This window comes from Hyla sarda, chromosome 9 (assembly GCF_029499605.1).
Source record: "Hyla sarda isolate aHylSar1 chromosome 9, aHylSar1.hap1, whole genome shotgun sequence".
Classification (NCBI taxonomy): Eukaryota; Metazoa; Chordata; class Amphibia; order Anura; family Hylidae; genus Hyla; species Hyla sarda.
This window is the reverse complement of record NC_079197.1, coordinates 53,659,163-53,685,241: the sequence shown is the minus strand read 5'-3', so window position 1 is coordinate 53,685,241 and position 26,079 is coordinate 53,659,163. Positions and strand designations below refer to the sequence as shown.

General features: G+C 46.0%; 1 protein-coding gene across 3 annotated transcripts in view; it reads right to left on the bottom strand.

Annotated features, from left to right (window-relative positions):
- The window catches only part of EDA2R (ectodysplasin A2 receptor), an 88,592-nt gene extending 74,414 nt beyond the window's left edge, over positions 1 to 14,178 (bottom strand). The window contains exon 1 of one of the 3 annotated variants that reach the window (XM_056539797.1): positions 14,061 to 14,178. The gene's annotated coding sequence lies outside the window, so the exon portion shown is untranslated. The other 2 variants (XM_056539798.1, XM_056539799.1) reach the window with 2 other exon arrangements.
- Between the last annotated feature and the right edge of the window lie 11,901 nt (positions 14,179 to 26,079).

Here is a 26,079-nt window from a genome sequence, read left to right as displayed (position 1 = left end):
GGGGGCATGTCACCTTTAGGAAGCCCCTATGGTGCCAGAACAGCAAAAAATATCCACATGGCATATCATTTTGGAAACTAGACCCCTTGAGGAACGTAACAAGGGATAAAGTGAGCCTTAATACCCCACAGGTGTTTCACGACTTTTGCATATGTAAAAAAAATAATAATAATTTCACTAAAATGTGGGTTTCCCCCCAAATTTCACATTTTTGCAAGGGTTAATAGCAGAAAAGATCCCCCAAAATTTGTAACCCCATCTCTTCTGAGTATGGAGGTACCCCATAAGTGGACCTGAAGTGCACTACGGGCGAACTACAATGCTCAGAAGGGAAGGCGTCATATTTGGCTTTTGAGAGCAAATTTTGCTCGGGGGGCATGTCGCATTTAGGAAGCCCCTATGGTGCCAGAACAGCAAAATAACCCCCACATGGCATACCATTTTGGAAACTAGACCCCTCACAGAATGTAATGAGGGGTACAGTGAGCATGTACCCCCCACTGGTGTCTGACAGATCTTTGGAACAGTGGGCTGTGCAAAATTTTTCATTTTCACGGACCACTGTTCCAAAGATCCGTCAGACACCTGTGGGGTGTAAATTCTCACTGCACCCCTTATTACATTCCGTGAGGGGTGTAGTTTTCAAAATGGGGTCACATGTGTTTTTTTTTTTTTTTTGCGTTTGTCAGAACCGCTGTAACAATCAGCCACCTCTGTGCAAATCACCTCAAATGTACATGGCGCACTCTCCCTCCTGGGCCTTGTTGTGCGCCCCCAGAGCACTTTGCGCCCACATATGGGGTATCTCCGTACTCGGGAGAAATTGTGTTACAAATTTTGGGGGGCGTTTTTCCCTTTTACCTCTTGTGAAAATGAAAAGTATAGGGCAACACCAGCATGTTAGTGTAAAATTTTTTATTTTTTTACACTAACATGCTGGTGTAGACCCCAACTGTTCCTTTTCATAAGGGGTAAAAGGAGAAAAAGCCCCCCAAAATTTGTTAGGCAATTTCTCCCGAGTACGGCGATACCCCATATGTGACCCTATTCTGTTGCCTTGAAATACGACAGGGCTCCAAAGTGAGAGCGCCATGTGCATTTGAGGCCTGAATTAGGGACTTGCATAGGGGTGGACATAGGGGTATTCTACGCCAGTGATTCCCAAACAGGGTGCCTCCAGCTGTTGCTAAACTCCCAGCATGCTTGGACAGTCAATTGCTGTCCAGAAATGCTGGGAATTTTTGTTTTGCAACAGCTGGAGGCTCCATCTTAGAAACACTGCCGTACAATACGTTTTTCATTTTTTATTGGAGAAGGGGGGGCAGTGTACGTGTGTATATGTAGTGTTTTACTCTTTATTTTATGTCAGTGTAGTGTAGTGTTTTTAGGTTACATTCACACTGGAGGCAGATTACACTGAGTCTCCCGCTAGGAGTTTGAGCTGCAGCGGAAAATTTGCCGCATCTCAAATTTGCAGCGGGGAACTCACTGTAATCTGCCGCCAGTGTGAATGTAGCCTGTACATTCACACGGGAGGGGGGTCAAAACTACAACTCCCAGCATGCACTGACAGACCATGCATGCTGGGAGTTGTAGTATTGCAACAGCTGGAGGCACACTGGCTGGAAAACCTTGAGTTAGGTTCTATGACCTAACTCAGTATTTTCCAACCAGTGTGCCTCCAGCTGTTGCAAAACTGCAACTCCCAGCATGTACTGATTGCGGAAGGGCATGCTGGGAGATGTAGTTATGCAATGGCTGGAGGCACGCAAGTACAACTCCCAGCATGCCAAGACAGCCTTATGCTGTTCCTGAATGCTGGGAGTTGTAGTTTTGCAAGATTTAGAGGGGTTCAAGTTGTAAATCACTGTCCAGTGGTCTCAAAACTGTGGCCCTCCAGATGTTGCAAAACTACAACTCTCAGCATGCCCAGCCAGCAAACTTCTGTCTGGGCATGCTGAGAGTTGTAGTTTTGCAACATCTGGAGGGCTACAGTTTGAGACCACTTAGTGATCTACAACCTGAACCCCTCTAAATATTGCAAAACTACAAGTCCCAGCATGCCCACACAGCAAACAGCTGTCTGGGCATGCTGGGAGTTGTAGTTTTGCAACATCTGGAGGGCCACGGTTTAGAGACCACTGTAAACTGTGGCCCTCCGGATGTTGCTAGGCAACAACTCACCTAGCAGGACCCGGAAGCCGCCGCCGCCGCCGCCGCACGTGGGGGATCCCCGCATGGAGGATCGCGATCCGGGATCCAGGTAGGGACCTTCGGCGCCGCCCGTCCCTGGACGGTTCCCCCGTTTTGCCCGGACACCGATAGGTGGGCAAAGCGGGGGAACCGAACTTTAACCCCCCCTCCCCCGGTCTGCTATCGGTCGGTCGCTCGGCCGACCAATAGCAGGGATAGGAGGGGTGGCAACCCTGCCACCAAACTCCTATCCCTTTAGGGGGATCTAGGGTGTCTCGGACACCTACGATCCCTCTTATTTTCCGGGTCACCGGGTCACCAGTGACCCGTATGACCCGGAATCGCGCAGATCGCAGGTCTGAATTGACCTGCGATTTGCGCGCATCGCGGTCATGGGGGGGTCTCAGGACCCCCCTCGGCGATGTGCCGGGATGCCTGCTGTTAGATAACAGCAGTCATCCCGGCCCGATCACCGCTACCGGTGACGCGGCGCTCCCGGAACCCCGCGACGTACATGTACGTCGCCGCGCGCCAAGTGACACTTCGCGGCGCCGTACATGTACGTCGCTCGTCGTGAAGGGGTTAAATAATGTTTCCAATGTGTCCTGTTTTTTTTTTTTTTATAGAATTTTCAGGCTTAGTAGTGGAAGCTGTCTTATTGACGGAATCCATTACTAAGCCGGGACTTAGTGTAATCCCCAAAAACAGCTAGTGCTAACCCCCAATTATTACCCTTATACCCACCACAACAGGGGTGCCGGGAAGAGCCGGCACCAACAGGCCTGAAGAGTCAAAAATGGCGCTCCTGGGCTAAGGCGGTAACAGGCTGGCATTATTTAAGCTTGGGAAGGCCAGTAACAATGGTCCTCGCCCGCCCTGGTAATGTCAGGCTGTTGCTGCTTGGTTGGTATCTTGCTGAGAATAACAATACGGGGAAGCCTATGCGTTTTTTTTTCATAAATATTTTTTGGCACTCCTGGCCTGTTGGTACCAGATCTTCCCGGCACCCCTGTGGCGATCTGTCAATTAGTACAGGTACTACTACTCCTCTCATTGAGCAGTGTGTTCAATGCTGGTAGTAGTAGTACTACCTTAAAAATGTAAAAATAAACGCCAAAGTTAAAACCCACATGGCGTCTTTCTTGGCATTTTTTTTCACTCCCATAGATTTTCCCAAAAATCGTCGTTTTTTAAAAACTGCCCAAAAATGCCAAAAGGATTAAAAATAAAAAAAAACAAGTGGATATGGCATTTTGCAGTTAACTATTGACTTGCAGCTGACTTGCCGCCATGCAGCAGAATGGGCGTTTTTATTGGCATTTTGGGCAAAAAGAAAAAGTAGAAACATAGCCTAAAGGTTGATTTCCCACCAGAAAAAACACCAGAAAAAAAACGCCAGAAAACTGCCACAGCTCTTTCCTGTGTTTTGGCAGTTTTTATGGCATTTCTTTTTTATGTGTGGAAACAGCCCATGTTGTACCCTGTGGCAGTTTTTCATTGCCTCCAGGCCACCACTCTGTGGGTCGTACGCAGAGCGCCTGGCCCATGGAACGTAAGGAGGTGGAGTGATGCATACTATACCTCCTCCGGCCCTATAGTAAGCAAGGGTGCATAGTGCTCACATGTATACTATACAGCAGCTGGGAATCCTGGCACTATACTGACAGGACTGCCTGCCTACCTACTCCTATATGCAGCCATCTATAGATCCCTGGCTCCTATCCCAGCTGGGTCTGTGTAGCCCCACCCCTAGTGATGATGTCATTAGGGGTGGGGCTACAGCCGGGGACCAGAATGGTAAGTCTGAGGCTCTGTTCACACATGTACGTTTTGTATAATGTGAACAGACCCTTCTGGCTGTGTCTTGCCAAACAGTGACACTCCAGCTGTTGTTAAACTACCTCTGTCAGCATGCCTGTTCAGCCAAAGGCTGTCAAGGGCATGCTGGGAGTTGTAGTTTTGCAACAATATTAGGCTCCCTGTTTGAGAAGACTAGGATGTGGAGTCACAGACAATTGATATGTAGAATGTGTGGGCAGAGCCCAGCACACTGTGTGCGATTCCCTGAATTCAGCAGAGGATCTTCTGGGGGACATATCTTAGGATCTACTGGACATATTTAAGTAAGTGACCCCTCGTTGGACTCCTGTACACCCACACCTGACAGTTTTCCTTTAAGGGTATATTCACACAGCGGAATTTCTTGACTTCAGTGGGACTCTGCTGCTAAATTCTACAAAGTATGTTTTATTTTTGCGGAAAGCGGAATTCCGCTGTCTGAATGAGACTACAGAATCCCATTGAAAACAATAGCAGTAAATTACAGCAGAAATTCCAGTGGAATTCTTCTGCAGAATTCCACACGTAAATTTCGCAGTGTGAACATAGCCTTAGGGTAGGGTCACACGTGTCAAATTTACTGTGTACTTTCTGCTGCTAATTTTGCTACCCATTTACTTTAATGGGTTCCTGCAGGGCTTGAGCCCTGTACACAGCATTACTAAATCAGCCGCTAAAAAATAAACAATGATCTCCAAGAGACCCAGGAAAGTAATAGCTAATTCTGATGCGAACAATGCAGTTAAGTCAGTCAGTCACCTCTACATTTTCATGGGGTGAGGTCACTGGATTTTCTGGCCAGAGCTGTGATGAGTGTAGATATGATGTCACTGTACAGAATGCCAACTAAGATGACTACCAGCCGCTCTGTCATCTGCTTCTCCAGTAATAGTAATAATGGCAGAACAGTGTCTGCTGCTGGACTGCTTGGACAGAGAATATTTCATGATCTGTTTGAAGGCTAGAACTGAGCTGCAGTACTAAAACAAGCACAAATAATATAACGTATATATAAGATTTCCACCACCTGTGTATTTTGGACTCATTTCTAAATTTGTCCTACCAATACCGATGCATAAAGTACCGCCATATGAAAATGGCATTATACGATATTCATATATCTTAACACGGCATATTTATACTCGGATTGTATGAAATTATTTATGGCATGTTACCTACTAACAATACAATCAGATGTGGTGTATTCTGTGAATCTGTAAAAAAAAAAAAAGCTGCATATTTAACCCTTTCAGTGCAATCTGCTGAAGATTTTGCCAAGAATTTGCCGCAAATTAGCATTGAAATCGACAGTGGAAAAGGCTGCACATGGACTTGGGTGGGGGGGATTTATCAAGAGTGGTTTAGGTGTATATCTTTCTCCACTTTATTTGTGTTTAGAAACTTTGCGCCAAATTTATTAGATAGTGCAGGGCATGTGATAAAGATAGTGCTAGCATACATTTTTCACTTCAGTACTCAACTTTGTAAGGCGCTTTCTCTGCAACTTTCTCTGCAACCTCTGCAAGCGCCAAAATGTGCAACTTTTTTTTTTTAAAAGCTATTCAGAGTCAGTTTTGTCGGCCAGGCCAGGGCTGGTGTAGATTTTCAACAAATTGAGGGCTTTGTGACAATTTGTGTTTAAAATCGCTATGATAAACTCCTGACAACTGCAGGAAGCTAACCCAGGTATGGAATAGCTACACAACTTTAGAATAAGCTTCTAAAGCAAAAGTCGCAATGAAAAGTCTCTAAACAGCAACTGAGACAAAATGTGCAACAAATTAACACCACGAAAACAGGGTTAAACCTATGACAAATTCCTCCTGTAGTGCCTACTGCTTACATGCGTCAGATATGAAGGTAAAGTTTACAAACTTTCTGTATTACATTAGTCCAAGAGCCAAGGTTCCAGGAACTGCTCTTGTACAGACATGCATCCCTTTGTTTACACAGTGATTACTATGTAAGGCCCCTTTCACACTATACATTCATTCGTTTTTAAAGATCCCTTATATGTTCCATTATGAAAACCCTGCAAATCGGCCATTAAACGGCCGTTACAAAACCCCATATGGCCGTTACAAAATCTCATTATAGTCTCTGGGATTTTTACATTATCTGTTTTAACCCGTAATAGCCCGTTATTAATAACGGACGTTATTTTGTGACGGGAGAAAGAACGGAAGAAAGACAGCATGCACTATTTCTCCCGTTACAAAATAACGGGCTATGACGGGTTAAAATGGATAATGTAAAATCCCTTAGTCTATAAGACTATAATGGCATTTTGTAATGGCCGTTTAAGTGACGATTTTCAGGGTTTTCATAACTGAACATATAACGGATCTTTAAATACGGATGAATGTATAGTGCGAAAGGGGCCTTAGCAGCAGGTCCCCAAAATACATGTACAGGTGTTGAAAAAAAAGCCTGTGTCAAATTAACAAGCAAAAAAAAAAAACATCTCTACACCTGGTATAATCAAATACCTCTGCATACCCCATTCAAGTCCAATGGACAGTTTTACAAATGTCAGTATACCTTTATTCATACATTCTGGCCCATATTTACTAAGATTGGTGGGTTGTCAAATACGTATTATTAGGGTTTTCCATTTACATTCCATCAGATTTACTAACAGTATTCTTACATCGTAGGAAGGGGTGAGAATTTAAGAATAGTATGTTTTTTGTATTTCATATGTTGTTTTGTTTCCCACATTTATAAATGTGTCTTATATTACCCAGAATTTGGGCCCACTTCAAATTGTATAAAGCAAAGATGTGTTTCAGCTCCCCCCGCAACAGGCGCACGGACCTGACATGGACTGCGTCTCAGAAAATGCAAAAATACAGGAATGTCCAGTGCCAGACTCATAATGACTAAAGTTTTTCAGTGAGGCCAAAACGCGTCACATTGTGTTCCTGTGATGTCTCCCATGTCTATTTAATAAAGAATCGTTCCAGAGTCTGGAGCTGGACATTCCTGTTTTTTGTGCACCTCAAACTGTGGTGCATTGCCCCTAAATCTCTCACATACATCACATTATGTATCTTTACCTCACATCTTTAACTCTGGGTTAGAGAAAAGATGGAGGCTTGTGTCATTGGTGTGGAGACTCCAGGAAGACACCAGAGGCCATATCAACCCTTTCCTAGAGACACATTTTCCACAGCAGGATGAACCTAGGTGCTAGTGTCTCCAGCAACAAAGAAGTGACCCCATCTCCATCTACAAACACAACCAAGGCCATAACAACATAGGACACCATAATGCCTGAGGTAAATCCATCTCAACATTCACCATGTAGTAATGAGGAAGATGGAGCAAGTGGCTGACCACATCAGAAAGAGTTGGATAAAAGAGAGATATTCACACCAAGAAGAAAAATTATCATTGAGGAGGTTTGTTTGTAATTTCTGATTATGAAGGAGGATGGCACTAAGACCACGTGGACATTGACGATCCCGATAGACCGTAATGTATTCCACCAAAACAAAGTTCATTCTTTCAGCGGAGTTGGAAATCCATAGTGGAATAGGTGTGTGTGTATCTAATACAGGGGGACTACAATCATATGCCTCCAGCTGTTGCAAAACTACAACTTCCAGCATGTCTGCACAGCTAAATGATGTGTGGGCATGCTGGGAGTTGTATTTTTGCCACAGTAGGAGGAACACAGCCTGCAGCAAAAACCTGAGTTTTACCAATCATATTCCTCCAGCTGTTGAAAACTACAACTCAAAGGATGTGTAGGCATGCTGGGAGCTGTAGTTTTGCAAAAGCTGTAAGCACACAGTATGTGTGTATGGCATAAAACCAGAATGTACTAGCCGTCACGCCCCCTCCCATAGACATAAATGGAGGGGGCGTGGCGTCACGAAAGCGGAAGCTGCATGCTTCCGTGTTCCGGACGCCGCCGCTGCCGGCCCGGAGATCCTTCAGATAGGAGATAAGATGTTTAACCCCTTAACGACGCCGGACGTAAATGTACGTCCTGGTGAGCTGGTACTTAACACACCAGGACTTACATTTACATCCTACACATAACCGCGAGCATCATGCGCGGCAGGCCCGGCTGCTGATGGCAGCCAGGGAACCGTCGGCAATCACGCGGATGTCTGCCGTTAACCCCTCAGATGCCGTGATAAATACAGATCACGGCATCTGCGGCAGTGCGGTACTTTGAATGGATGATCGGATTGCCCGCAGCGCTGCCGCAGCGTTCCGGTCATCCAGCATGGCAGCCGGAGATCCCCTCACCTGCCTCCGCTGCCTTCCATGGGTCTTCTGCTCTGGTCTGCGGTCGTTGCGGTGCGGGCTGTCCATTTCCACGGGGGGGCCCTCTTCTCCGCGCTTCGGCCCTGGCCTAGTGACGTTGCCTTAACGACGACGCACAGGGACGTTGCGCATGAACGTCCCTGTACGTCGTCGTCACGGCAAGGTCAATATTCCGCAAGGTCAATATTCCAGGGAGGGCCCCCCCCTGGTGAAAATGGACAGCCCGCAACGACCAATCCTCCCCACCGGACAGTCCCTGCAGCATAGATGGCCCGGACCAGCTCACCCTTCCTTCCCACCGAGGGGAGGTGAGTAGAAAACTAAAGGGGGTGTCTGGATGATGACGAAGGCCGCAGTGGTCCTCAACCTGCGGACCTCAAGAGGTTTCAAAACTACAACTCCCAGCATGCCCGGACAGACGATGGCTGTCCGGGCATGCTGGGAGTTGTAGTTTTGCAACATCTGGAGGTCCGCAGGTTGAAGACCACTGAGAAGGGATTGACAGGCGGAGAGTTCACTCGAGTATAAGCCGAGAGGGGGCGTTTTCAGCACGAAAAATTGTGCTGAAAAACTCGGCTTATACTCGAGTATATACGGTAGTTGCTCATGATGCTAGGGAGCTGTACTGTATGAAATGTCAGGAGAAGGAACGAGAGAGGATGCCCTTAAAGGAAAACTGTCAACTTGCTCCCCCCCCCGAACTAACCAGCTAACCTCTCTGTAATGAAGAGGGAGAGGCGGAGGGAGGGGAGGAATATTGATGAGCTGGCCGGCTCTGCGGACGAGCGGCGCTGACGTCAGAGTGCCAGTGTGCTTATTCACATATATACGCACTTCTTAAAAAATTTGAATCACTATTTTTCAGTCTTAATAGGGACTTATATATGGAGTGTTTTGATTGGGTAACAGTGAACAGCGCTGTGTTACTGGGGGCGGGGGGGGGGTTCTGTTTCTCCAGTTTACATGGTGCATTTTATTTACTCTAATTTAAGTGTCATAAAATCCTGGAAGTTGCATTTAGTTACTAGATAACTACAACACCCAGCATGCCCAGATACAGCCTATGGTTGTGTTGGTGTTGCAGCATGTTGCACTGTATAGTAGTACAGTTAAAGGACAAATACAGCGGCATTACACTTATCCCCTATCCACAGGATAGGGGATAAGTGTTTGATCGCGGGGGGACCGACCGCTGGGACCCCCTCGATCTCCCTAACGGGGCGCCGCCATAAGCGCTCATAGAGAGCTAAGGCGCCCCGTCTCCTCCCCATACAGTTCTATGGGGGATGCGGGGAGGCACGAATGCTGCCTCCCCGCCTCTCCCATAGAGATGTATGGAGGAGGCGTGCCGGCCGCAACGTCATGCTGCTGCTGGCACGCCCCCTGCATGGGACAGCCGTGGCCCCGTACAGGAGATCGCTGGGGGTCCCAGCGTTCGGACCCCACGCGATCAAACACTTATCCCCTATCTTGAGGATAGGGGATAAGTGTTTGTAACGCTGCAGATGTCCTTTAAGGTTATTGTGTAATATGCTGGGAGTTGTAGTTTTGGTTTGTGTCAGCTGCATAGCCATAGGCTGTGTCAAGGAATACTGGGAATTGCAGTTAGTAACTACAACACCCAGCATGCCCTGATGCAGCCTATGGTTGTGTGGGTGTTGCAACATGTTGCACTGTATAGTAGTACAGTTAAGGTTATTGTGTAACATGCTGGGAGTTGTAGTTTTGGTTTGTGTCAGCTGCAGAGCCATAGGCTGTGTAAAGGAATACTGGGAATTGCAGTTAGTAACTACAACACCCAGCATGCCCTGATGTAGCCTATGGCTCTGCAGCTGACCCAAACCAAAACTACAACTCCCAGCATGTTACACTTTATAGTTCTACAGTTTAGGTTACGGTGTAACATGCTGGAAGTTGTAGTTTTGGTTCGGGCGTATTTGCGTGCATCCGCGGGGCTCTTGGTCGGCGGGCGAGTATGAAGGGGGCGGGATTCTCGGGGTGCAATTCAGTGCGGGTGGCCAGAAACCACTAAAAATAAATAAAATTAGATAGCACAACTGGCAGCAGCACTTGTCAGTCCGCCCCTGAACAACACATACATGCATACATCGGGCCACTGTCCCCTATATTATACAGTATATACATACATCATACATACAGACACATCATACATACACCCGCCACTGCCCCCCATCATACATTACATACACACATCACACATATACCATACACACATCATATATACACACACTCACACCATAAATATACACCATACATATGCACACTTCATGCATACACCTGCTGCTGCCCCCTATATCATACATTACATACACACATCACACATACACAGACACCATACACACATAATATATACCCCTGCCACTGCCCCCCAGGGGTGTATAAATTTTTAAAAAAACTACTTGTCCAAGGGACTATAACGGAGTACAATCTACTTGTCCCTCATGAAGATCCACTTGTCTTGGTACACAAAATAATTTTAACCCAAATAGCATGTAAATAAGGTCTATATTAGTTGATTTATTTAGTTTTTGCACTTACGTTTTTTTCCTCCTCTCCCTATAATAACCATAACTTTTTTCTTTTCCCATCTACAGATCCATATAGGGTTTGTTTTTTGCGGGACCAATTATAATTTGTAATGACACCTTTCATTTTTCGATAACATATGTTCCAAAACAAAAATACAATTTTTGTATTGATCAGACTTTTTGATCTCTTTTTACAAATTTTTTTCTGGGATATGATGAAAAAACGCAATTCTAAACCATTGGGCCATTGACTGTATAGGGTATATAATGTTATATTTTAAAAGTTTGGACAATTACGCACACGTCAATGTATTTTTTTAATCATGTTTACATGACAAATGTGAAAAGGGGGAGGGGTGATATGAACTTTTAATATGGAAGGGGTGTGTTTTAAACGTTTAATAAACTTTGTTTTTTCTTTGCACTTCATTAGTCCCTAGGGGACTCAATAGATTCCTCATACAGATCAATGAAGTTCCATAGAACTCCATTGATCTGTGTGATCTTTGCTCATTTAATTGAGCCATCCACAGAGCCATGGGATGAGAGGTAAGACCTCCAGCTACCTCTATAGTGTATCCCCCGCTCCATACACCCTAAGCGCCAGCATCTCAAAATTAGAGGTCGTGTGTGAGGTGCGAACTGTATCCATTCTGCACCTCTTACCGGCCCTGCTTTACCTGCCCGATGCCCGGAACTTCATGGCCCGTGCGTCAGGCGATAGGATTTCCACATCCCTGTCACTGTTTTGTGACATCTCTTTTTGCTGATTAAAGTAATTGTTGTCAATCATCATTGTGCCCACCATCTTAATATTGTGAGATCATAGTGAGCATTATCACTGTTTTCTGACATCTCTGTGTACATTACCTGATAGTGTTTCTTGATTGAAAATCACCTTATTTACAAAATAGTTCATACTGTGATATCACTGTGTGTATTATCCCTGTACTTTTTTTTATTTTTTTAAAGCCGAGGTACGTGTTCTCAAATCACCCGAGTGCAAGTAAAAAGTGCAAGTGTTCACACAAAAAAACGTGCACGAGGATGCGGTCTATCGCAAGCCCTTCTCCAAAAGGAGAGGCCCCTCAACAAACCAAACCCTTCCCCTCCGGGCCAAAAGGAACCTGTAAGGTTCCAGGAACAATGTCCCCTTTCACCGAAGCTACTCAGGGACCGAAGGTGTTCCCGGCGGACAACTATGCGTTAACCAAGTTGTCACCAAGGAACCAATAAAACTGGTTTGGCATCCTGCCGAAGCAAGGATGCCAGAGGGTATAGCAGGGAGGTGAGGAACCTCATGGCCACCCACACCTCCCTAGACCGGCAGGGGGGACACCCAGAAGGGCTACCGCACCCTGCCAAATCCTAGTGGACAAAACAAACGCAAAAAGTGGACACAGTGACAATTAAAATAAATAAATAAGTGGATGTGCGCAGTGTGTAATACTGCCCGGACATCCGACCGGATCTATAAAAATTCCCCGATCCTACTAAGGGTGAGTGCCCAGAAGAGTGAGAGAAAAAGTGTGTGCTACGTGCTTTCCTTCAAGTGGGGTTGCAAATCCCAAGTGAATTCCGGCACCCTGGGGTCACCACTCCCAGGGCACTTGGCCTTCACTCTACCCGGAGTGAAAGCCCAAATCCTGCAGGGAACAGGTCTCATCGGGGATGACTGCTGTGCTATACACCCATCCTACTGTGGTCTTCCACACCGCCGACTAACAGGAAAGGTACTAAACTTGATCTTAGCCAAAAGGCCGAGAAGCGTATTATCCCTGTACTATGACAGCACGGCATGCATTATTGTGACATACCTGAGTGCATTATCCCTGCACTGTGACATCACTGTGTGCATTATTCCTGTGCATCAGGGAGAGCAAAATAGTCATTAAACTTAAAGGAAAACTGTCAGCCTGCTCCCTCTGCACTAACCAGCGCTACTGGCTTGTAGTGCGGGGGACGCTGATCAGTTTGATGCCTACCTTGCCCGGTTCCGCCACGCTGTTCGGACGAAATCTTCATTTTTCTGTATATGCTAATTAGGTGCTAAGTGGCACAGGCGGGGTTACTGGCACTCTGACGTCAGCGCCGCTTGTCCACAGCGCCGGCCAGCTCATCCCTGCGCCCCTCCCTCTTCATTACAGAGCGGGGAGAAGAGGGAGAGAAGAAATATTGATGAGCTGGGAGGCGCTGCGGACGAGCGGCGCTGACGTCAGAGTGGTGCGGGGGGGGGGGGGGGGGGGGGGCAAGCTGACAGTTTTCCTTGAATTGTTAGTGAACTTGTTGTTATAAATGTCCATGTTGGAGTGGGGCCGTGGCTACTTGTTGCACCCTTGTGGGTACAAGCCAACAGTCTGAGTGCTATTCCAAAGCCCACCTGAGTTCAGGTGCCAGTCTACAGGTCCTTCCTCCATAACAACGCTAATCTGCATCCAGCCTGGTACCAGTCGCTTCCTGGCATAAGAACTGGTCACTGAGTTCTGTCTTTTATGCCAAGTGAAGCTTATCACCTGTTCTCTGCTAAGTATGAAGACAGGTGACAGAGAACACCCACCATGTCACCCCAGGGCGCCCTCTCCCATTACTTCTCCCTATTTCATTACATTTCTCTATATTTATCTGGGACGCAGCTCATGGTCCAGGCATGACACTCTCCCACACACGTCTGCCCATCCGCCCACCAGCAGCTTCCATGCCCGGCAGAACATAGCTGGGGGCACACATGGGGAGTGAATGGGACCTGCGCTGCTGCTGCCTACAAGCCCCGACTTGTTCCGGAGCACATGTCCCGGCCCCACCGCCCCCTCAGCCTAAAAATACCCGGACCCTGTGCCCCTGTCACACTGCACCCACCCGCCTGGAGCCCCCTGTTACACATCACACACATATAACAAACGATATAGTATATTCTATACATTAATACTATATCGTGTCACTGCATGCACCGGGCGCACACCGGCCTCATCACAGACACCAGTTCACATTACCTGAGTCTATGCCGGTCCTGACACATATACATTGCACTCACACAGTGACATCGGTGCCAACTCACATGGATGATCACAAGCTGCACCCTAATGACTGGCACACGGGGCTGGCATGGTCCAGACATGTTCACACTTCACTGCCGATGTGTCAGCGTTACTGCCCGTCACTCCCCGGGGCGCACACTATGCTGCTGCTGCTGTCACTTACTTGGGAGAAGTCGCTGCCAGTTTTGGGGCTCAGGTTCGGGTGACGCCGGACGCTGCTGGTTGATGAAATCATATGAAATCTTCTCACATTGTATTCTTATGGATGGGCACAAGCTCCGCCCCTTTTACTGTGGTTGGGAACTAGACTCGGAGTGGGCGGGGTTATGTAAATGTATCCTGCAGTCTGTAAACAAAGAAGCGTGGTGCTGTGTGTGGGGAGGGAGGGGTGTGCGGGCTGGGATTGGATCTTCACTCCACTTGGGATCCTTACAAAACTTATGTTCACAGGCAGCGGATACACTTTAGTTTTGCTGCTTTTTTCCCCTTTATAGAAAAGTTGAAAATCTGCCACAAATCTACAGCATTTTAGGCCCTTAAGGACACAGGTTTTTTCATTTTTGCACTTTTGTTTTTTCCTCCTCACCTTCTAAAAATCATAACACTTTCAATTTGCCACCTACATACCTATATGAGGGCTTGCTTTTTGTGCCACCAATTGTACTTTGTAATACCTTCAATCATTTCACCACAAAATCTATAGCGAAACCAGAAAAAAAATTGTGAGACAAAATTAATAAAATAAAATAAAATTTTACTTTTGGGGGCTTTCGATTCTATGCAGTGCACTTTTTCGATACAAACAACACCGCATCTTTATTCTGTAGGTCAATACGATTACATTGATACCTAACTTATATAAGTTTGATTTTGTTTTACTTCTGTTAAAAAAAAATTGCCACAAAAATTTGTAAGATTAACCTCTTCAGGACACATGACGTATGCATACGTCATCACACCCTGGGTCTTAAAGACCCATGACGTATGCATTCGTCATGTCCTTTCCTGGTCTCCGCCGCTCACCCGGCGGAGATCGGAAGCGGATCCCTGCTGAAATCCTTCAGCAGGGATCCAGGGCAAACGCCGAGGGGGGCCATGTATGGGAAATCGCCCTTGCGATCTGCGGCGATACCGGGCTGATCGGGTCTCTGGGACCCGACCGCCCGGTAATTTCGCATGATCCCGGCTGTCACAGACAGCCAGGACCATGCTGGAGCCGAGAAGCGAGGTGGCAAGCCTGCCACCTCCTCCGATCCCCTGCGATCTGTCGGTTAGTTAACCGACCAATCGCAGGAGGGGGGGCGGTTACTTCCTGCCGCCGTGCCTGGCCCCTTGAAGTCCGGAGAGGATGGGAGGAAGACCGGAGGACGCGGCGGGGGACGGGGGGAGTGCTGGGGACCGACCCCGGTACTTACCTCGTCCCTGAAGACCCGGATCCCGGCGAGGAAGATGGCGGTGGCGGCGACAGGTGAGTAGATCTTCAGCCGCGGTTGGGCCCTTTACAGCAATGCACGTCACCATAAAGTGACATGCATTGCTGTATTGGGACCCTATATACTACAACTCCCAGCATGCCCAGACAGCCCTTGGCGTCTGGGCATGCTGGGAGTTGCAGTTTTGCAACATCTGGAGGTCCACAGTTTGGAGACCACTGTGCCCTTCCAGATGTTGCAAAACTACACATTCTCAGCATGCCCTTACTGTCCAGGCATGCTGGGAGTTGTAGTTCTGTAACATCTGGCCCTTCAGATGTTGCAGAACTACAACTCCCAGCATGCCTGGACAGTTTTGGCATACTGGGAGTTGTAGTTTTGCAACATCTGGAAGGGCACAGATTGGGAACCACTGTATTAGTGGTCTGCAAACTGTAGTCCTCCAGATGTTGCAAACTATAACTCCAAGCATGCTGGTAGTTGTAGTTCGGCAACATCTGGCTCTAAAGATGTTGCCGAACTACTACTCCCAGCATGCTTGAGAATGTTTGGGTGTTGTGGTTTTGCAACAACAGGAGGCACACTGGTTGGGAAACATTGTCTGTTTCCTAACTCAGTGTTTCCCAACCCGTGTGCCTCCAGCTGTTGCAAAACTATAACTACCAGCATGCACTGATAGACTGTGCATGCTGGGAGTTGTAGTTTTGCAACAGCTGGAGGTACCCCCCTTGTGAATGTACAGGGTACATTCACATGGGCAGGGGGCTTACAGTGAGTATCAGGCTGCAAGTTTGCGATGCAGCAAATTTTGCGCGGCAGCTCAAACTCGCAGCGGGAAAATCGCTGTAACCCTCCCTGCCCGTGTGACTGTACCCTAAAAACACTACACTACACTAACACAAAATAAAATAAAAAGTAAAAAAACACTACATATACACATACCCCTACACAGCCCCCCTCCCCTCCCCAATAAAAATGAAAAACGTCTGGTACGCCACTGTTTTCAAAATGGAGCCTCCAGCTGTTGCAAAACAACAACTCCCAGTATTGCCGGACAGCCGTTGACTGTCCAGGCATGCTGGGAGTTTTGCAACAGCTGGAGGCACCCTGTTTGGGAATCACTGACGTAGAATACCCCTATGTCCACCCCAATGCAAATCCCTAATTCAGGCCTCAAATGCGCATGGCGCTCTCACTTCGGAGCCCTGTCGTATTTCAAGGCAACAGTTTAGGGTCACATATGGGGTATCGCCGTACTCGGGAGAAATTGCCTTACAAATTTTGGGGGGCTTTTTCTCCTTTCACCCCTTATGAAAAGGTGAAATTGGGGTCTACACCAGCATGTTAGTGTAAAAAAATTAATTTTTTACACTAACATGCTGGTGTTGCCCTATACTTTTCATTTTGACAAGAGGTAAAAAGGAAAAAAAGCCCCCCAAAATTTGTAATGCAACTTCTCCCGACTACGGAGATACCCCATGTGTGGGCGCAAAGTGCTCTGGGGCGCACAACAAGGCTCAGAAGGGAGAGTGCACCATGTACATTTGAGGTGATTTGCACAGGGGTGGCTGATTGTTACAGCGGTTTTGACAAACGCAAAAAAAAAAAAAAACACATGTGACCCCATTTCGGAAACTACACCCCTCACGGAATGTAATGAGGGGTGCAGTGAGAATTTACACCCCACTGGTGTCTGACAGATCTTTGGAACAGTGGGCTGCGCAAATTAAAAATTTTGTACAGCCCACTGTTCCAAAGATCTGACAGACACCAGTGGGGGTAAATGCTCACTGTACCCCTTGTTACGTTCCTCAAGGGGTCTAGTTTCCAAAATGGTATGCCATGTGGGGGTTATTTTGCTGTTCTGGCGCCATTGGGGCTTCCTAAATGTGACATGCCCCCGAGCAAAATTTGCTCTCAAAAAGCCAAATATGACTCCTTCTCTTCTGAGCATTGTAGTTCGCCCATATTGCACTTCATGTCAACTTATGGGGTACCTCCATACTCAGAAGAGATGGGGTTACAAATTTTGGGGGCTATTTTCTGCTATTAACCCTTGCAAAAATGTGAAATTTGGGGGGAAGCACACATTTAATTGAAATTTTTTAAATTTTTTTTACATATGCAAAAGTCGTGAAACACCTGTGGGGTATTAAGGCTCACTTTATTCCTTGTTACGTTCCTCAAGGGGGTCTAGTTTCCAAAATGGTATGCCATGTGTTTTTTTTTTCCTGTTCTGGCACCATAGGGGCTTCCTAAATGCAACATGCCCCCCAAAAACCATTTCAGAAAAACGTACGCTCCAAAATCCCCTTGTCGCTCCTTCCCTTCTGAGCCCTCTACTGCGCCCACCGAACACTTTACATAGACATATGAGGTATGTGCTTAGTCGAGAGAAATTGGGCTACAAATAGAAGTATACATTTTCTCCTTTAACCCCTTGTAAAAATTCTAAAATTGGGTCTACAAGAACATGCGAGTGTAAAAAATGGAAATTGTGAATTTTCTCCTTCACTTTGCTGCTATTCCTGTGAAACACCTAAAGGGTTAAAATGCTGACTGAATGTCATTTTGAATATTTTGGGGGGTGCAGTTTTTATAATGGGGTCACTTGTGGGGTATTTCTAAGATGAAGACCCTTCAAATCCACTTCAAACCTGAACTGGTCCCTGAAAAATTGTGATTTGGGAAATTTTGTGAAAAATTGGAAAATTGCTGCTGAACTTTGAAGCCCTCTGATGTCTTCCAAAAGTAAAAACTCGTCAATTTTATGATGCAAATATAAAGTAGACATATTGTATATGTAAATAAAATAAATATTTGGAATATCCATTTTCATTACAAGCAGAGAGCTTCAAAGTTAGAAAAATGCAAAATGTTAAAATTTTTCATCAAATTTTGGGATTTTTCACCAAGAAAGGATGCAATTTACCAAAAAATTTTACCACTAAGTTAAAGTAGAATATGGTTTAATTAACATTATATTTTTATAGTTCAGACATTTACACACGCGGCAATACCACATATATTTATGTTTATTTTTGTTTATATATTTCCTTTTTTTTAAATGGGAAAAGGGAGTGATTCAAACTTTTATTACTCATTCACATTTATTAACTTTTTTTTTTTACTTTATTTACACCATTTTATAGTCCCCATAGGGGATTATCACATGCAATCCTTGGATTGCATACACTGTTCAATGTTATGCCACAGCATAGCATTGATTAGTGTTATCTGTGCTCAATTGCGCTAGGCTGCTGAGGCCCTCCCGCCGTCTTCTAAGCTGATCAGGACCAGTGGCGTTGCGACCCGGGTGCGGGGGGTGCGGCCCGCACCGGGTGACACCAACCTAATGGGGTGACACCAAGACGCTCTGCAGCACCCCCCCCCCCCCGCCCTTCATCGCCGCTGTGCGCCTGTCCGTCAGCTGCCCCCCCCCGGCCTTCATCGCCGCTGTGCGCCCGTCTGTCAGCTGCCCCCCCCGGCCTTCATCGCCGCTGTGCGCCCGTCTGTCAGCACCACCGCATGGGACGTCAGTGACGTCACTCGCAGGGCACCAGGAGAGAAGGAGCGCTGTGCTGGATGGGTGAGTGTGTGTGTCTGTCTGTCACTATCTCTGTCTGTGTGTGACTGTCTGTGTGTGACTGTGTGTGTGTGTATGTGACTGTGTGTGTGTGTTGCAGGGGGACCCAGGAGCGCTACACCCCTGCCCACAATCATTTCTTGTATTGGAATTATGTAGGAGGCCTTCTGGTGTGCCAAGTATGCCTTATTTTCTGTGTGTGTGTGACTCTGTGTGTGTGTGTGACTCTGTGTGTGTGACTGTGACTCTGTGTGTGTCTGTCTGTGTTGTTTTTTTGTGGGGGGGGGGGGGGGGGTTAAACAGCCATCTAATGTGGGGAGACTTTGACCCATTGTGGGGAACCTGCAAGGGAACCTGCGGCCTAATGTGGGGTAACTACTATCAAATGTGCGGAGTCTATGCTACCTAATGTGGGGATTCTATGCTACCTAATGTGGGGAAACTGCTACCTAATGTGGGGAATCTGTGCTACCAAATGTGGGGAGTCTATGCTACCTAATGTGGGGAATCTGTGCTACTGAATGGGGAGGAATCTATGCTACCTAATGTGGGGGAACTGCTACCTAATGTGGGGAATATGTGCTACCTAATGTGGGGAAATTGCTACCTAATGTGGGGGAACACGTACCAAATGTGGGGAATCTATGCTGCCTAATGTGGGAAAAATATGCTACCTAATGTGGGGGAACTGCTGCCTACCTAAAGTGGGGGAACTGCTGCCTACCTAATTCTCCCCCCCTGGCAGTAGCACCCTCATCATCCACCAGCAACACCCCCCCCCCCCCAGCAGTAGCACCTCCATCAGCAGATCCTGATGGTGGATGATGGCGGTGCTCCTGCCAGGAGGATGATCCTGTGGATGGATGATGGGGGTGATACTGCCACGGGGGGATGGCCAGTTGCACCCTCATAATCCTCCAGCAACACCCCCCCAGTAGTAGCACCCCCATCATCCACTAGAAACACCACCAAAAAAACCCTCCCGTGGTAATAGCATCAGCTAACGGATGTTGAGGGGTGTTACTGCGGTTGTGGTATTATATTCAGAGGGTGCACTGTATGGCAACGTTAAATTCAGAGGGCGCAGTTTGTGGTAGCATTATATTCAGAGGGTACAGTGGGTGGTAGTATTATATTCAGGGGTACAGTGTGTGGCAGTATTATATTCAGGGGTACAGTATGTGGTAGATTTATATTCAGAGGGTACAGTATGTGATGGTATTATATTCATAATGTACAGTGTGTGGTAGTATTATATTCAGAGGGTACAGTGTGTGGCGGTATTAGATTCAGGGGTACAGTATGTGGCAGATTTATATTCAGAGTGTACAGTATGTGTTGGTATTATATTCAGAATGTACAGTGTGTGGTAGTATTATATTCAGTGGGTATGGTGTATGGAAGGTTTATAATCAAAGAGTATAGTGTATAGTAGTATTATATTTAGAGGATACAGTGTCTGGCAGGTTTATAATAATACTTGTTTTCATATAGAGGATGAGAATGCGCTGACATAGTGAGGAGACGTTTGGGCGTCACATTCTGCAGAGAGAAGTTTTAGCTGGACCAGGCGGTATGTACCATCTGAATTAGATGAGGGAAGACTATAGAGAAGACGTCACCTGTAGTCACTGATATCATTGTGTATTCTCCTCTCTGTGTCCTATCAGAGCTGTAGTCACTTGTAAGTTCCACAGTTATGGTGAGTGAAACTACAACTCCCAGCATAACCTCACCACTGCTCAAAGGGGTACTCTACTGGAAAACATTTTTTTTTAATCAATTGGTGCTACAAAGTTAAACAGATTTGTAAATTAATTCTATTTAAAAATCTTTATCCTTCCAGTACTTATTAGCTGCTGTATAAGTGATTCACAGGAAGTTCTTTTCTTTTTTAATTTATTTTCTGTCTGACCACAGTGCTCTCTGCTGACACCGCTGTCCATGTCAAGAACTGTCCAGAGTAGAAGCAAATCCCCATTGCAAACCTATCCTGCTCTGGACAGTTCCTGACATGGACAGAGGTGTCAGCAAATAGCACTGTGGTCAGACTGGAAAGAACTACACAACTTCCTGTGGAGCATACAGCAGCTGATAAGTACTGTAAGGATTAAGATTTTAAATAGAAGTAATTTAAAAATCTGTTTAACTTTCTGGCACCAGTTGATATAAAAGTAAATGTTTTCCAGTGGAGTACCCCTTTAAGTAATTCTGGGAGCTGTATATTTCAATGGTGAAAACTTCTTTAACACTTTCCTATTCTGTGGCAACTGGTATATCTGATTATTATACTGGAATTTCTCACAATGCGCTCCAACAGTGGTGTCTGTCACAACAGGCTAAAAACTTACTGGGGGGGGGGGGGGGGAGGTATGGGGTGACACCATTTTCTACCGCACTGGGTGACATCAACCCTAGCAACGCCACTGATCAGAACACAGCGGTTTTACCACAGTGATCCCGATCAGCTCCGCTGAGTTGCAGGGACTGTTTCTTTTTCTAATTTTAGATGCCACAATCAACTTTGATCGCAGCGTCAAAGGGGTTAATGTCGGGCATCAGCACAATCAGTGTTGTCCGGCATTAGACACGGGTCCCAGCGGCTGATAGCCGCCGGGACCGACCCGCTAGGACGTGTACTCAGCTCCTGAACCCGCATCATAGAAGGGGAGCTGGACAAGGGCCTACAGGTATGCCTGTATGATGGATTTACAGACTCTTTTCAATGTACTTTGTCTTGTAGATATGACACCACCCATTAGAGTTATACAGAAATGTAATGACATAAAAGTTTAATAAAAGGTCAAAAGACTCTGTGGGAGAATCATCAAGAACTGTGCAGAGGAAAAATTGACCAGTTGCCCATAGTAACCAATCAGATTTCTTATTTTATTTTTCAGAGACCTTTCAAAAAAAATTAAAGAAGCAATCTAATTGGTTGCTATAGGCAACTGATCAACGTTTCCTCTGCACAAGTTTTGATGAATCTCCCCCTTAAAGTGTACCTGTCATTAGTGTGGTGACGGGGGTGTGCTGGTGATAGTGTAGGGTATATTGGTGTTAACCCTTAAATGTTGTGACGCCAGGGTGTGGTTTCCTCAATGTAATGGTCCTACCTCCAACCGTCCCACAAACGGCAGGAAGAAATAACGGAATGTCCACAGCAGATTTTATGAAGTAAACTTGAATTAACTTTACTGTATATTTTATGCAACAGCATGTAAAAGAACAGTCTTTGAGAGAGAGAACTGTGGTACAGGTTCCTCACAGGTTTGCAGGGATTCCGTGTTCAATGAGTTTTGTTTGCTAGACACTGTGCTACTATTTTTAAGAGATTTTGAGTTTCTAGTAGTCACACAAAATTCAGTGATTTGAGCATTGAATAACTCACGTTTAGTGGCTGCGGATTCTTAGGCTTTGGGCCTAGCTTGAATTGATGGTTCGTGCTAAGATGTGAACTCTGGGTATCACATAACCCAAAGGTCCTTAAACCATAATACAACTTATTCAAGGCACGTGATTTAAATTTTTAATAGGGAAGGGGATAATTAACTTTTATTAACTTTTAATATGGGCATGGAGCAGTAGATTGCCGATCGAACGATGGAGAGGCAGGTAAGGACCCTCTCGTCGTCTGGTAAACTGATTGGGACATCACGATTTTGTCGTGATAGTCCCGATCAGCTCCACTGAGCTTCTGGGATTCTTTCACTTTAGTTTTAGATGCCACGATCAACTTTGATCATGGCGTCTAAAGGGTTAATGCCAGGCAGCATCGGCCTGATTGGCGGTGCCTGGCATAAAGCTGTGGGTCCTGGCTGCGTGTAGCAACCGGGACCCACCAGGTTTAACCCATTCTCCGCTGGTGAGAAAGGTTTAAACCCAGTAAACGTGACTAGGTTGTATAGGTACGCCTTGAGTCCTAAAGTACCAGGGCGTCAGGGCATACCGGTATGCCCTGCCCTGCATCCTTAAGGGATTAAAATTATACCCATATTTTAATGCTTTTCTATTATTGTACTACTTAACCCCTTAAGGACCCAGCCCATTTATACCTTAAGGACCCGGCCATTTTTTGAACATCTGACCACTGTCACTTTAAACATTAATAACTCTGGGATGCTTTAACTTTTCATTCTGATTACGAGAATTTTTTTTCGTGACATATTCTACTTTATGTTAGTGGTAAAATGTTGATGAAAATTTGATGAAAAAAATTGAAAATTTTGATTTTTTAACTTTGAAGCTCTCTGCTCATAAGGAAAATGGATATTCCAAATAAATTATATATTAATTCACATAAAAAATATGTATACTTTATGTTTGCATCATAAAGGTGACATGTTTTTACTTTTGGAAGACATCAGAGGGCTTCAAAGTTCAGCAGCAATTTTCGAATTTTTCACATCATTTTCAAAATCGGAATTTTTCAGGGACCAGTTCAGTTTTGAAGTTGATTTATGATCTAATTATAAAAATGATCTAATTATAAAAACTGCACCCTCAAAGTATCCAAAATGACATTCAGTCAGTGTGTTAACCCTTTAGGTGTTTCACAGGAATAGCAGCAAAGTGAAGGAGAAAATTCTAAATCTTAATTTTTTACACTCACATGTTCTTGTAGACCCAGTTTTTGAATTTTTACAAGTGGTAATAGGAGAAAATGCCCCCCAAAATTTGTAACCCATTTTCTCTCGAGTAAGGAAATACCTAATATGTGTATGTCAAGTGTTCGTCGGGCGTAGTAGAGGGCTTAGAAGGGAAGGAGCAACAATGGGATTTTGGAGAGTGAATTTTGTTGAAATGGTTTTTGGGGGGCATTTTAGTGACATTTTTTTTTGCATTTTCCCATTTAACTTTAAAGAACATTTGTCAAACACCTGTGGGGTGTTCAGGCTCACTATTCGCCTTGTTATGTTCCGTGAGGGGTGTAGTTTCCAAAATGGGGTCACATGTGGGTATTTATTTTTTTGCGTTTATGTCAGAACCGCTGTAAAATCAGCCACCCCTGTGCAAATCACCAATTTAGGCCTCAAATGTACATAGTGCGCTTTCACTCCTGAGCCTTGTTGTGCGCCCGCACAGCATTTTACGCCCACATATGGGGTATTTCCGTACTCAGGAGAAATAGCGTTACAAATTTTGTGGGTCTTTCTTTCCTTTTACCGCTTGTGAAAATAAAAAGTATATGGCAACACCAGCATGTTAGTGTAAATTGTTTTTCTTTTTTTACACTAACAGGCTAGTGTAGCCCCCAACTTTTCCTTTTCATAATTGGTAATAGGAGAAAAAGACCCCCAAAATTTGTAGCGCAATTTCTCCCGAGTACGGAAATACCCCATATGTGGCCCTATACTGTTTCCTTGAAATACGACAGAGCTCCGAAGTGAGAGAGCGCCATGTGCATTTGAGGACTATATTAGGGATTGCATAAGGGTGGACATAGGGGTATTCTATGCCAGTGATACCCAAACAGGGTGCCTCCAGCTGTTGCTAAACTCCCAGCATGCCTGGACAGTCAGTGGCTGTCCGGAAATGCTGGGAGTGGTTGTTTTGCAACAGCTGGAGGCTCCGTTTTGGAAACACTGACGTACAATACGTTTTTCATTTTTCTTGGGGGAGACAGTGTAAGGGGGTGTATATGTAGTGTTTTACCCTTTATTATGTGTTAGTGTAGTGTAGTGTACTGTTTTTAGGCTACATTCACTCAGGGGGAGGTTTACAGTGAGTTTCCTGCTAGGAGTTTGCGCTGCGGCGAAAAATTTGCCGCAGCTCAAACTTGAAGCAGGAAACTTAATGTAAACCTAAATTCACATGGGGGGGCAAACCTCCAGCTGTTGTAAAACTACAACTCCCAGCATGTACTGACAGGCCGTGCATGCTGGGAGTTGTACTTTTGCAGCAGCTGGGGGCACACTGGTTCGAAAACCTTCAGTTAGGTTCTGTTACCTAACTCAGTATTTTCCAACCAGTGTGCCTCCAGCTGTTGCAAAACTACGACTCCCAGCATGTACGGTCTATCAGTGCATGCTGGGAGTTGTAGTTTGCCACAGCTGGAGGCACACTGGTTGCGAAACACTGGGTTAGGTAACAAACTTTGCAAGCAGTGTGTCTTCAGCTGTTGCAAAAACTACAGCTCTCAGCATGAAGTGACAACTGAAGGGCATGCTGGGACTTGTAGTTATGCAACAGCTGGAGGCATACTGCTAACACTCCCAGCATGCCTTTTGGCTGTCCGTGCATGCTGGGGGTTGTAGTTATGCAACAGCTGAAGGCACACTGTTTGCAAAACACAGAGTTTGTTACTTAACTCAGTGTTTCCAAACAATTGTGCCTCCAGCTGTTGCAAAACTACAACTCCCAGCATGCCCAGACCGCTGAATGACATGTTGGGAGTTGTAGTTTTGCAACATCTGGAGGGCCACAGTTTGGAGACCACTGTGCAGTGGTGTCCAAACTGTAGCCCTCCAGATGTTGCAAAACTTCAATTCCAAGCATGCCCTGACTGTCCAGGCATGCTGGGAGTTGTAGTTCTGCAACATCTGAAGGGACAGATGTTACAGAACTACAACTCCCAGCATGTCTGGACTGTCTGGGCATGCTGAGAGTTGTAGTTTTGCAACATCTGGAGGGCTACAGCTTGGGCACCACTGTATAGTGGTCTCAACTGTGGCCCTACAGATGTCGCAAAACTACAGCTCCCAGCATGCCCAGACAGCCTTTGGCTGTCTGTGCATGCTGGGAGTTGTAGTTTGGCAACCCCTAGAAGGCAGCAGTAACAATCGCTTTACGGCGATCTTTACTGCTACCTTCACAGCCGCCGTCACTTCCTTATCGCTGATCCCGCCGACGCTCCCCAGGTACCCGCCGCCTTCTTCTCCCCCCGCTCTGTCCGACATTTCCACGATAACCCCTAACCCCCCCCCCCCCCCGCCCCAACTGCCATTGGTCAGTTGTCATATCTGACTAATGGCAGGGGATAGGAGCAAGGTGACTATGGCTATCTGTGGCTATCTCTGACAGCTCCGATCATCCCTATTTTCTGGGCTATCGGGTCACCAGAGACCCGATCAGCCCGGAACCGTGCAAGTACTTGTCATTAGTAAGTCACTAACTGACTGACTAATGACAATGATCAGCAGCAGGGGACCATTCTGATTGGT